Source organism: Salvelinus fontinalis, chromosome 5, assembly GCF_029448725.1.
Source record: "Salvelinus fontinalis isolate EN_2023a chromosome 5, ASM2944872v1, whole genome shotgun sequence".
NCBI classification, from domain to species: domain Eukaryota; kingdom Metazoa; phylum Chordata; class Actinopteri; order Salmoniformes; family Salmonidae; genus Salvelinus; species Salvelinus fontinalis.
Window position 1 is genome coordinate 23,560,912 of NC_074669.1, and position 14,363 is coordinate 23,575,274.

The 14,363-nt window shown below is 45.2% G+C and overlaps 1 pseudogene; it reads left to right on the top strand.

The window, feature by feature from the left end:
* LOC129854854 (dynamin-2-like) overlaps positions 1-14,363 on the top strand; it is a 32,967-nt pseudogene that overhangs the window by 3,843 nt on the left and 14,761 nt on the right.

Here is a 14,363-nt window from a genome sequence, read left to right on the forward strand (position 1 = left end):
TACATATTACCTCAATTAACTCAACTGCTTCCATGTATATTGTCTTGTTATTGTTATTTTATTGTTACTATTTTCTTATTTATTTTTTGCAAATTGTTGGGAAAGAGCTCGTAGGTAAAGTGTACACCTGTTGTATTTGGCGCATGTGACAAATAAAATGTTTTTATTTGTTTTTATTGTTGAGTTACCAGTGGAAAACTCCATATTTGAGCAATATGATTTGCCGTTCATTCACCACCACGCTTCCCGCGAGTCACAATTTACAATTTACTGAGCAGTATATGAGTGATCTACTCTCAGAGCTAATTTATTATAGGAAAAGTGATTTCCAAACTAAACTTTCAATAGTGAACAAAATAGCAAATTTGCAATAGGCTACTGTTGATAGTCTACAAAGTATTTGAAGCTGTACATCCCAATATACTGCCTTAGTGTAGGTGTGACTCTCCCCACCAGGGGGCAGAGTCTGTCTGTCTGCAGGGACAACGTTGGAATGCTGTTAAATATACACAACAATAGGAGACACACAGTACCAGTATGTTCCCCTCAGCTCCAGGGTTTGTTATCTGTGAAGAAAGCAGTGATATGGGGAACATATATGAGGAACATAAATTATATCATATATACAAACTAGACTAGAGGTCTGCCTGATGTATGTTTCTGAAGATGATGTGTATACTGTATTTGATGTCTGCGGGAAATGGGCATTGACCCACTGCGTCTTCTCTCTCTCCCTCTCTATCTCTCTCTCTCTCTCGTTCTCTCTCTCTGTAGAGTATGTTGAGTTCCTCCACTGTAAGGGAAAGATGTTTTCAGACTTTTAGGAGGTTTATCAGCAGATCGAAGCAGAGACCGTGAGACTCACTGGAACCAATAAGAGTGTCTCTCCTGTCCCCATCAACCTACGAGTCTATTCTCCTCACGATACACAACACACACACCACAGTGTACTACTCTTACACGCTCCCCAGAAGGTGACACACCCTATAGCTCATCCCAAACCAGATGCTTAAATGCATGAAAAACAGCAAGTGAAAACGTTGTAAATCTGCCTGTCCTTTGATAGTGTTGACCCTGCCCCTGGTAGATCTACCTGGCATTACCAAGGTACCTGTAGGAGACCAGCCTACTGATATAGAGTACCAGGTCAGACACATCAAACATTTATTATAATATTACAATCCTTCCTTTATAAATCAAGTTGTATTGTATTTGTTCCTGCAGGAGAGGGACATGATCATGCAGTTTATATGTAAAGACAACTACCTGCTCCTGGCTGTGACTCCAGCTAACATGGACCTGGCCAACTCTGAGGCGCTCAAACTGGCCAAGGACGTCGGCCCTCAGGGTGAGACAAAACAGGGACATAACGTCTCTCCAGAACATTGCCAAATGGTCCAAATAATCACTACATTGGAATATCAGTTGACTACATGATGAGAGATACTATCTTCCTTTCTTTGTCATAGTTTCCACCAGGCCAGCGGACCATAGCGGGAATCACTAAGTTAGATCTGATGGACGAGGGAACAGATGCCCGGCACATACTCGAGAACAGGCTACTGCCACTACGTGTGTGTGTGTGTGTGTGTGTGTGTGTGTGTGTGTGTGTGTGTGTGTGTGTGTGTGTGTGTGTGTGTGTGTGTGTGTGTGTGTGTGTGTGTGTGTGTGTGTGTGTGTGTGTGTGTGTGTGGAGATAATGTACCCATGACATTCTCATAATGTTCCCATAACGTTCTCATAATGTTCCCATAAAATCCCTGATATGGAATAAGTTAGGTCAGAGCCAGCTATTAAGGGAGTTGGGCCAGGTTTTAGAACGGCCGCCATGTTAGCACGTTTATTCTCAAAATGTTGGTGATGTAACAATACAAGAGCGCCTCCAACAACTCCCTATGAAATGACCTGCTGTAAACAAGCAGAACAGAGCAGCGAAATGAACAGACTATTTATTCCTTAGCATTCGGGATAACTTGTATCCAATTCTGTGCTGTGTTGTGGTATCAACAAATTGCATCTCTGCTTTCACTGGACACCTTCATAGGTTTTAAAAACCAGCAGAAAGCAACAGCACAACACAGAAGCACCAATTATCACTTAGCAACGGTTATGGAGGAGAAAGTGGCACTCGGAGCGTTCAGACATAAACCGCATTGGCCCAACTCTGGGTTAGGTAGGTTAGTGTAAGAAGCATGCACGCTACAATACACTACACTTCCACACTCCATCCCCAGGTGGCAGCACCAACCAGGTCAGGTGATTGTGCTCTGCCAGGAAGCCTTGATAATTCCTCAGGCGCAAGCGATGTAGAGGATTGTGACTCAGTGTGAGAGAGGAGGGCAGAAGCCTCTCAGCCGGAATTTGTTTGTTTCTTTGTGTTAGTTAACCTCTTTAGTTGGGCGTGTTTTTCTGTAGATTGTTTTTTGGAAATATTTATTTTGTCTCCATGAACGTATGAATACTAATCTTCTTGGACTGGCTGATTATGGGAATCATTACTGAGCGGGCCCGGGACCTAAGGTCTCCTGGGTACATGTACATTCAACAGCTGGTCGCATATGCTTATTTCTCACATTTATGCACACATCAAATCAGGTGACAGACCATGTAGCTCGGCCTAAGACCCCTAGACATAACAAGTGCATCAAAATCAGTAGGCTAGTTATTGGTTTCGTAACAATCCCCACAACGTCCCCATGATGGTTCCATAACATCACTGTAACATTCCCATAACATCTCCATTATGTTGTCATAACGTCCCCATACTGTTCCCATAACATCCCCTTAATGTTCCCATACTGTTCCCATAACATCACCAGTGACCAGGCTGTGCTGAGGTAAGTGTTGAAATGGAGGCTTGATATCCTACTGCCATGCTGAGCTCATGGGGTTGTGTTACAGTATTACAATCAGTGCCAGCCTGCCCTGGGATAGTGTGTGTATGTGTGCCCGGGTCTGGGTCTAGGCTGGGTAAAGCTGTGCCAGGTCCTTCATGCTTGTTCCTTCAGAGGTAATGCATTACACATGGAGCCTACTGTTAGTGCTGCTGTGACAGTAGAGAGATTAGATTTGAGCTGCCTGAATGAAACATCTGCTGGCCTGCTGAAATCAGAGGACCTTCTGAATCTGAATGCTGTCCTACAGAGATGTATTGGATTGTAACTCATGGAGACACAGCTTACACACATTTTTACTCATCCGCTCCTCTCATCTTCTCTCCTCTCCAGGTTACATTGGGGTGGTGAATCGTAGTCAGAAGGACATTGATGGGAGGAAGGACATTAAGGCAGCTCTGGCTGGAGAGAGGAAGTTATTCCTGTCTCACCCTGCATACAGACACATGGTTGACAGCATGGGTACCGCACCTCTAAAGAGAGTCCTCAACCAGGTACACAAACACACACCCACACACACCATGTGGATATCTTTTGAAACTAGCCAGAGATCAAATGAGATGTTTCTTTCTGGGTGTGTGTGCAGCAACTGACCAACCACATCCGAGACAGTCTGACAGAGTTCTGCCGTCGTCTCCAGAGCCGGCTCCAACCACTGGATGAAGAGGCTAAGGAGTTCACACACTACAGAGCTGACGACCCCGCACGCAAGACCAAGTCCCTGCCACTGTCAGTTCACACACACACACACACACACACACACACACACACACACACACACACACACACACACACACACACACACACACACACACACACACACACACACACACACACACACACACACACACACACACACACACACACACACACACACACACACACACTAGAAAACAATGCATGCAAGACCAAGTTAGCTGTGTGTGTATACAGGCTGATGCAGCAGTTTTCAGCAGACTTTGAGAAGCGTATTAAGGGCTTAGGAGACCAGGTGGACACCTATAGAACAGTCTGGAGGAGCCAAGATCAACCGCATCTTCCACAAACTCTTCCTCTTCGAACTGGTCAAGGTTAGGCTTGGATTCTCTGTGTGAGTCTCCACTCTTTTCCTCAGTGTGTGTGTGTCCTCTCCTCTTACTGTGTGTGTGTGTGTGTGTCCTTAGATGGAATTTGATGAGAGGGAGTTGCGACGGGAGATCAGCTATGTCATCAAGAACATCCATGGCATCAGGCGAGTTTGTGTCAGAAGGGTTACCTGTATGTGCTTATTTAGTCATGGTTCTCTGTCTATTTGACCTGTCACCACTCCCATTTCTCTTGCTCTCTGCCCCCCCCCTCTCTCTAACGCTATCTCTCTCTCACTTTCTCTCTCTATTTGTGTCTCTAGGACAGGTTTGTTTACCCCAGACCAGGCGTTTGAGGCCATAGTGAAGAGACAGATAGTCAAGCTGAACGATCCCTGTATTAAATGTGTGGACATGGTCATCCAGGAGATGATCACCACTGTGCGCCGATGCACCACCAAGGTACCCAGTGCTGTGTATGTGTCTGTGTGCGTGCTTGTGTACATGTAAGTCAGTAACTCATCATCAGTGGCGGAAAAAGTACCCAATAGTCATACTTGAGTAAAATTAAAGATTCCTTAATAGAAAAGAACACAAGTAAAAGTGAAAGTCACCGAGTAAAATACTACTCGAGTAAAAGTCTTAAAAGTATTTGATTTGAAATATACTTACAGTTGAAGTCGGAAGTTTATATACACGCCAAATACATTTAAACTCAGTTTTTGACAATTCCTGACATTTAATCCAAGTAAAAATACCGTCTTAGGTCAGTTAGGATCACCACTTTATTTTACGAATGTGAAATGTCAGAATAATAGTAGATTTAATTATTTCTTTCATCACATTCCCAGTGGGTCAGAAGTTTACATACACTCAATTAGTATTTGGTAGCATTGCATTTAAATTGTTTAACTTGGGTCAAACATTTCGGGTAGCCTTCCACAAGCTTCCCACAATAAGTTGGATGAATTTTAGCCCATTCCTCCTGACAGAGCTGGTCTAACTGAGTCAGGTTTGTAGGCCTCCTTGCTCTCACACGCTTTTTCAGTTCTGCCCACAAATGTTCTACAGGATTGAGGTCAGGGCCTTGTGATGGCCACTCCAATACCTTGACAAATGATGTCAATTAGCCTATCAGAAGCTTCTAAAGCCATTACATCATTTTCTGGAATTTTCCAAGCTGTTTAAAGGCACAGTCAACTTAGTGTATGTAAACTTCTGACCTACTGGAATTGTGATACAGATAAGTGAAATAATATGTCTGTAAACAATTGTTGGAAAAATTTATTGTGTCATGCACAAAGTAGATGTCCTAAGCGACTTGCCAAAACTATACTTAATACATTTGTGGAGTGGTTGAAAAACAAGTTTTAATGACTCCAACCTAAGTAAATGTAATTGCTAAAATATGCTTAAGAATCAAAAGTAAAAGTACAATTCATTTAAAATTCCTCATATTAAGCAAACCATTTATTTATTTTACATAATTTACAAATGCTTCATTTGTGTTTAGTGGGTCTGCCAGATCAGAGGCAGTAGGGATGTCCAGAGATGTTCTCTTGATAAGTGCATGAATTGGACAATTCTCCTATCCTGCTAAGCATAAAAAATGTAACAAGTACTTTTGGGTCTTAGGGAGAATGTATGGAGTAAAATGTACATTATTTTATTCAGGAATATAGTGAAGTAAAAGTAATCAAAAATATAAAAAGTAAAGTACAGATAGGTTAAAATAAGTCGTAAAAAAAATAAAAAAAGTACTTTACACCACAGCTCATATGTTCCTTTCCCAGACTAGGAGAGGAGACGGAGAGAATTGTGACCACACACATCCGGTACAGAGAGAGTTGAGCTAAAGGCCAGGTCACACCCACACCTATAGATAGGTAGAATATTGTGACTGTGTGTATTCTCTGTACAGGTCCTGCTGCTAATCGATGTACAGTCGGCCTACATCAACACTAACCATGAGGACCTCATTGGTGAGTTCTCCCTGGTTAGTTCTCACTGGCTATGTCTTCTGGTCATCATATGTGTGTTGGACATGATGATTAAATGGAGAAAAATGGTCAGCTGTGAGAGTGACTATGTGTGTGTGTGTGTGTGTGTGTGTGTGTGTGTGTGTGTGTGTGTGTGTGTGTGTGTGTGTGTGTGTGTGTCCCAGTGTTCAGACCAATAAGAAGAGCGCTACAGGAAACCAGGTGAGTTTCACACAGCTCAGTGACCTTATCTTTAGGTGATGAATGGCTTGGGTTTTACTCTCTAATCCTAGAATGTGCGTTATGAGAACATAACAAATGTTTACAACTGGACTGGAATGGCAGCTGACGTGGACGTTTACTGTATGTAGAAGGAGCAGGTGAAACTGCCTGGAAACAGTGACGATGTGTCAGCTCCATCCTAACCTCACAGTTGTTTCTTCTCTCCCCTGTCTCCTGTTCCAGGGTGTGTAACCTCCTCCCTCCAGTCTAATAGTATGAGTAGTCCAGTCTCTGTAAGGCTAAGCCCTCACTACTCCTACAGGGACACTGTTTGTACCTCTCCCTGGTCGTGTCCTGTTCACCATCCTCTTTAAACCCACAGCCCCACGGCTCTCTTTTCCACCGCCTTTCCATAGGCTGCACTCTTTGCCCCTACTCCCTTTGGCTGCACTCTACTCCCTTTGCGTGTGTGTGTGTGTGTGTGTGTGTGTGTGTGTGTGTGTGTGTGTGTGTGTGTGTGTGTGTGTGTGTGTGTGTGTGTGTGTGTGTGTGTGTGCGTGTGTGTGTGTGTGTGTGTGCGTGCATGCGTGTAAGCAGCACAAAATGGCGCTGAGTTGTAAACTTGGCTCAGATCCAAGCCCAGCTGTCTGGTCACTCACTAAACACAAGCACAGACCCTGGTCTGCTACACAAGGGAGAAATGAAGGTGTGTGTGTGCGCATGTGTCACCGCCCTGGTGTGTCTCCAGTGTGTGAAGCAGGATGTGGGTCATCTCTCCTCTCTCTGCCATCTCATCCTTCCATATCTCCTCACTTTCTCTCCCTCCACCTCTCCATAACCCATCTTCAGCCACCCCATCCCCCCTTCTCTCACTTCCTCCTCACTCTTTCATCCTCTGTCCAAATCTGTCTCTTTTTAGCTGTCAGCTCTTTTCTTTCCTCTTGTATTCCTGTCCTCCTCATTGCTCTCTCACCCAGTCTTATCACAGAGCTCACAGTTTCTCTCTCCCACAGTTCTTCAACAGCTGTGTTTTTCTGTATTTATTGGTAGTATTTTACCATACCGTGTCTTCTTTAGAATTTCTAGTGTTTTTTCCCTGTCATGCTCTTTGTGTGTCGTTTTGTGTTGGTTTGGAGAAATATGTTAAAGGCATTGTCAGAAATGACCACTAGTGATGTAATGACTGGCTAGGTGAGGGAACATTTCACTTTTCTAACTGTTCCTTGTTGTCTCAACAGCTGATATCTCTGTGCATTACTGTATCTCACTCAATCCCCATGCATGTAGCATGCAGTATCTCTGCTCTCTCCCACACTGTGACCCATGTGTAAGATACATCACACCAGCTCTCTCTTTCTCCAGCTCCACAGAACTTGCACCTGCCTCTCTCGATCTCTAAACCCCCCAGCTTAGAGCCAGCCTGCCGAGCAGAGCATTACAGGGATAGTCGACCCAGACCACATGTTTGCTTCTCTATTTACAGCACGCTAACATCACTCTAACCACTCCCATTGTTTTAGCTTTAACGATGCTAATGCTAGGCTATAGCTAAGTAGACATACAAACCCAGATTGTAGCTAGCTGACATTAGGGGTTCATAGCCTACTGTTTTTGTATCCATGAGATGATGTAACTTAGTAATCTGAGGGAACTATCCCTTCAACCCCTCCCACCTTAACCTCTCTCAGTCCCTCTCCATGCCCCTGACCTCTGACCCCTCTCTACAGGTCATCCGTAAGGGCTGGCTTACCATCAACAGCATCAGTATCATCAAGGGTGGGGCCAAGGAGTACTGGTTTGTCCTGCCCGCTGAGAGCCTGTCCTGGTTTAAGGATGATAAGGTGAGCACAGAGTCACTGATCTGGTCTGATGATGAGACTACTGGAGCTGCTAAAGCTTTACTACTGAGGCTCACTAGTAGAGGCTGGAAAAAATACACACCTGAGTACCGCAGAACAACACACCTCTTTATTACAATCACATTTCTGTTAGGTACAAAAGACCTTCAAATACTACTGTCTTATGCAGTAAGGGAAGGGAGAATGGGATACATTTAGAAACTACATGGGCAGCTAGGGTTACATTCATCATCATCATCATCATCATAATCATCAAGCAGGAAGTCTGGGGCGTACTGGCTGGGATTGGCTGTGAGAGCTGTCCGTCAGGCTGTAGGTGCGATGTGGTTGGTCGGGGCGGCTGCCATCTGTCTGCCTGTCTGTGCCTGCTGTACAGGATAGGAAGGTCTGCACAGCAAGTGTAGACAGGCAGACACAACACAACTCTCTCTCAGCCTAGCACAGCACTGCTCGCTCATGATGTCCACGGACTGTGTGTGTGTGTGTGTCAGTGTGTCTTGGGATGGGCTGTAAATTAGCTAACTCAAATGCACATATGTAAGTACAGAGCTGGCCCAATACTACTTCAACTAAGCCCCCCTCTTCCCTACCATACCTCCCTCCCTCTCTCTATCCACTGCTCCCCCTCTTCCCTACCATACCTCACTCCCTCTCTCCATCCACTGTTCCCCCTGCTCCCCCTCCCCCTCTTCCCTCCCTCTCTCCATCCACTGTTCCCCCCTGCACCCCCTCCCCCTCTTCCCTACCATACCTCCCTCCCTCTCTCCATCCACTGTTCCCCCTGCTCCCCCTCCCCCTCTTCCCTACCATACCTCCCTCCCTCTCTCCATCCACTGCTCCCCCTCCCCCTCTTCCCTACCATACCTCCCTCCCTCTCTCCATCCACTGTTCCCCCTCTTCCCTACCATACCTCCCTCCCTCTCTCCATCCACTGCTCCCCCTCCCCTTCTTCCCTACCAAACCTCCCTCCCTCTCTCCATCCACTGTTCCCCCTGCTTCCCCTCTTCCTCCTCTGGGAGTTGAGGCATTTGGAGCAGTTCACTCTGACACAGCTGGAGCCAAACCAACACACACACACACACACACACACACACACACACACACACACACACACACACACACACACACACACACACACACACACACACACACACACACACACATACACACACCCCTCCTTAATAATTCACTTATCTCCAATCCCAGTCCCCTCGCATGGGTATGAAACCAACTATTATCTCAGTAACATAGTCTCTTCTAGCAGCGGTGTCTCTGACAGCACTACTGAAAGGAGAGCTACTAGTATCCTGGCTGGTACAGGAGGTTCTAGTACCAGGTTAACAGAACCCCTCTTTTCTGCTCTGCTCTGCTATGCTCTGCTATACCTTCTCTTTGACAATATTACCCACTACAATATTTGACTTTACTACACAGATTATACCTCAGTGTAGTTACAGGTATGCTGGGAAAAGTGTGATAATCTCTGGTGAAATAGTAATCATAACTCTTTCTTTTCCAAAATGGAAACAGGGTAGACTGACAGAAGATGTTAACCTTTTTTCCTTTTCAGACTAGGGGAGAGTGGGGTTAGTTGAGCCAAAGAGGTCAACCTTTTTTCCTTTTCAGACTAGGGGAGAGTGGGGTTAGTTGAGCCAAAGAGGTCAACCTTTTTTCCTTTTCAGACTAGGGGAGAGTGGGGTTAGTTGAGCCAAAGAGGTCAACCTTTTTTCCTTTTCAGACTAGGGGAGAGTGGGGTTAGTTGAGCCAAAGAGGTAAATTGAGCAACCTTTGTTTCTAGGAAAACATACACAAAATGAATCATTTGACCAAATATTTAAGAAGTGGTCATCATTTCATGGAGGCTGTGAAGGAAGAAACCACATGGAAAAAGTGTTGGGATGGGCTATCACAGCAAGTTAGGTCCAAAAAAGCGGATTTTCACCAAGTCAAACGAATTTATTGTGTTAGAGGTTTCATGACGCTTGTATCTAAACCAAATGCTATCAAGATTGTTCTATACATCAGTTGTGGTCTCTATAAACTTCAATATGAGGTCTTAAACTTAGCATAACAGTGCATCTTGTCGCTGTGTGGGCTAATATAGTCAATGTTTGACTTGAGGTAAGTTGAGAAAATTGAAGAGTTTCCTTCCCAGGTGTAATGCAAGGCATTATCGCTGGGATATGAGGTAACAACAGGGCCTGGCCTATGTTAAAAATGTTTCAAAAAAGTACAAAGTGTTTGTTAGGTGTTAAGCCTATCTTAAAATATGCTTAAAATGCTTAAAATACAAAAAAATCAATTGTGATTGTGTTGATTTGTGTTTGGAATACCCGTGGTAAGTTGTGCCAAGAGACCACTTTTTTGGATAAGCTATTTTTTAAAAACTGTAATGTTCACATGAATTCTGATTTTCCAGGGATACAAAACATCCTGAAATATATAGTTTGTAGATATCTTTGTTAGAAAGAATACTACTTTTCCCTTGGCGGAGTGATGCTGAATGCGAAACAACTGCTCAACTTACCCCACTCTCCCCTACTGTTAGTTCAGTAGGAGCCCTGCACTCTCTCCATGCCCCTGTGTGTGTGTTTGTCTCAGTGGGGGGGGGGGTCTACTGTAGTAAATAATCCTTACTATCACAGCTATGCCACCATGCTGCCCCAACAACACTGTAGGCCACAAACACACTCCTCTCAGAGTTAGACCCAGGCCAAGCTTCTCTCTCGCAAAGCCTTCTCTGTTTCTATCCACTTTCTCCACAAAGTTTTCTAGTTCTCTTCCCCCATTCCCCTCCCACCCTTTTCCCTCTCTTTCTTCCTTCTCTAATTCCCTCCCTCTGTCGTTCTCTTTCCCTACCTTTTCCTGCTTTATCCCTCCTATTCCCTCTTTTTCCCTTTCCTTCTCTCACTTCTTCCTTCCCCCCCCCCCTCTCTCTCTCTCTCTCTCTGGTTGGCAGTCTCTCTGGGCCTGTACACATTCCTGGCTGGAGAACTCAAGGTTTAGTCCAAACACCCGCTTAGCTTCCAACATCTATCCAGAGAAATCCCACATGGCCGCTTCTGCACCTCCCCCTCCTCCCTGTTCTCCCCCCTTCCATCTCCCCCTTCTCCCCGTCAGACTCCCACTCACAACTCAATCTCCTCCCTCATCTCCCGCTTCCACAAATACTGATCACCTAGCCAAACCACCAGACTTTAGACTCTCTTTCTTTCTCTCTCTCTCTCACGCTCTCTCTTGTGATCTCTTGCTTTTTCTCCATCTCATTCAATCATGTCTCCCCACAGTATGGTCACACTTACTTATTTTCCTCACATAAAGACACAAAGACACAAATACACAAACTGTACCCACTCACACAAACTCCCTCCCATATTTGCTGCTCACGCTCTCTAAATCTACACAATGGTTACTAATCTACACACCAAGAAAATAAGTATAGACTCTACTCTCCATACATTTCATCTAGACATAATGGATACACACTCATCTCCACACACTACACAGTGTGTAATCTTTCTATAAAACACTAACCAGACGTACATTCCTCCCTCCCTCTCTGCCTGAGGCCCGATGTGCAGCCTGAGGAAAAACAGATGACCTACGCCCATACACTCACCCTATACACTAGGGCTGGGAATTGCAAGGGACCGCACCATTCAATATTAACACGATACTTAGGGGCCGATAGGATATGAATTGCCACGATTCTCTATTTTATTGCAATCTGATGTTCCAAACATATTGCTCACCATGTCTGCTGCAGAGAGACGAGAGAGAGCATGAGAAAACAAAGTTTTGATCTCTCGTGGAAATAAAAGAGCTGAAAACATGTTGGCCCAGTATTTATAAAGAAGATGGAGAACAAGCTATAGGATAAACAATACCAGAGTTTTGGCTCAGGTACAGCCGAATAGCATTAGCTAACGCTACCTAGTAAAAGCATTGATATTTGGAGTCAAAATATCAATATAATATCGTAAACAAATACATTGCGATATGTAACTATGGATTTTCCCCCCATCACTACTATACACACACTCCCATACAACACACAAACTCCCCCTAGACACTATATACACCAAATACACACACATACACACTCCCTAGACACTATATATACACACACACACACACACACACACACACACACACACACACACACACACACATTCCCATACAACACCCATACACTCACCCTACACTATCCACACACATTCCCATACAGCAACCATACACAGTAAGGTGTCTGTGTTGGGCCTGCTTGCTATATCACACAATGAGTCTGCAGAGGCTCAGTTTCAGATAGAGCAGCTCTGATGTACGATCCACCATGAGCAGCCTGACACACACACACACACACACACACACACACACACACACACACACACACACACACACACACACACACACACACACACACACACACACACACACACACACACACACACACACAAACACAATGAACTATCGTACTGACCACTGACAAATATAGCAGGCTTCTAGGCTTTCATAACACACAAAGAACAACGTAGTAGCAGACAGCGAAAGACAAACCAGCAAAGACAAACTCATACATCTAGTCCCCAGTGTGAATGTGCTCATGCGTGTGTGTGTGTGTGTGTGTGTGTGTGTGTGTGTGTGTGTGTGTGTGTGTGTGTGTGTTGGTGTGTGTTGGTGTGTGTTGGTGTTGGTGTTGGTGTGTGTGTGTGTGTGTGTGTGTGTGTGTGTGTTTGAGAGAGAGTGATGGAAGCCATTCCTTGCCCAGTCTAACCAATGTGCAGACTACTGTACACCAGTAAGACCCTGAACAGGTAGTCTGAACACTGGGATGACGGAACAGGATTCTCGCTCGCTCCTTTATTTCTCTCCCTTCCTTTCTCTTTCCTTTTTCATCTGTGCAAAGTTTTGAAGGAGGTGCAGGAGTAGAAAGATGTCTCCTCTGCTCTCTACGTTTTATCTTCCTTCTTCTCTCATTCCTTTCTTTTTTCTCGTTTTTCACCCGTCCAAAGTTTTGGTTGACTAACTAGGTAAAAGATTCTCATTGTCTCCTCTCCTTTCTCGTCCTGAGTGACGGGTAAGGGGTCACACGCACACATGTGCACACACACTGGCTGTCCTCTTCTATGGGTCTGGGTCTTGTTCTGGTCGCGTCTCGGCCCAGTGTGTGTCAGGTCCTTGTGTGTGTGTGTCGGGGTTCCGAGGGGCTGCGTCCGAGCGAGCGGAGTATCCAGCCTCGACGTGGCACATTCACTTTCAGCACTGGGGATCTGCCAGTGCACTTAGGGAAGGCATAACGAAAAAAGGGAGAGAGGGAGGGACTGAGGCGCCATATATGGGTTGATGGGACCCTTGGGAATCAACTTTGGAGTGGTCTACAGTTTCTCTCCCCTTCTCTCTCCCTCTTTCTCTAGATACCTATCTCCCACTCATCTCTGTCAAAACTCACCTCCACTCCTCTGTCTGTCCTCCCTCTTCAATCTCTCCTCTATTTCTTTTCTCCATTGGAATTCTCTCTCTCTCTCTCTCTCTCTCTCTCTCTCTCTCTCTCTCTCTCTCCTCTCTCTCCTTCTCTCTCTCTCTCTCTCTCTCTCTCTCTCTCTCTCACTCTCTCTCTCTCTCTCTCTCTCTCTCTCTCTCTCTCTCTCTCTCTCTCTCTCTCTCTCTCTCTCCTCTCTCTCTCTCTCTCTCTCTCTCTCTCTCTCTCTCTCTCTCTCTCTCTCTCTCTCTCTCTCTCTCTCTCTCTCTCCTCTCTCTCCTCTCTCTCTCTCTCTCTCTCTCTCCTCTCTCTCTCTCTCTCTCTCTCTCTCTCTCTCTCCTCTCTCTCTCTCTCTCTCTCTCAAGCAGTACCAGATGTTGTCGTCTGTCGACGTGCCAGCTTCGTTCTATAGTTTTGTTTCTGCCTCTCTAACAGGAAGTGGGCCCCTCTGAAAAAAAAGAGAAAGAGGAATGAAGGAAGAACGTTTTGGGGTTCAGGAGAGACCAACACACACACACACACACACACACACACACACACACACACACACACACACACACACACACACACACACACACACACACACACACACACACACACACACAAACACACACACACACACCTAAGTGTTTTTGAGACAGACTTGCACCTTTCCGTACATTTCTTTTTCTCGGTAGGCTATACCCATCCCTCCTCCATATCCCCCTTCTCTCCATCTCACCTTCTGTCCTCTCCTCCATCTCTCCACTCCATACTGTAACTATAGCTGTTTCCTGAGGCAGGTAGCCTAGCGCTTAAGAGCGTTGGATCAGTAACCCGAAAGGTCGCTGGTTTGAATCCCAGAGATGACTAGGTGGAAAATCTGC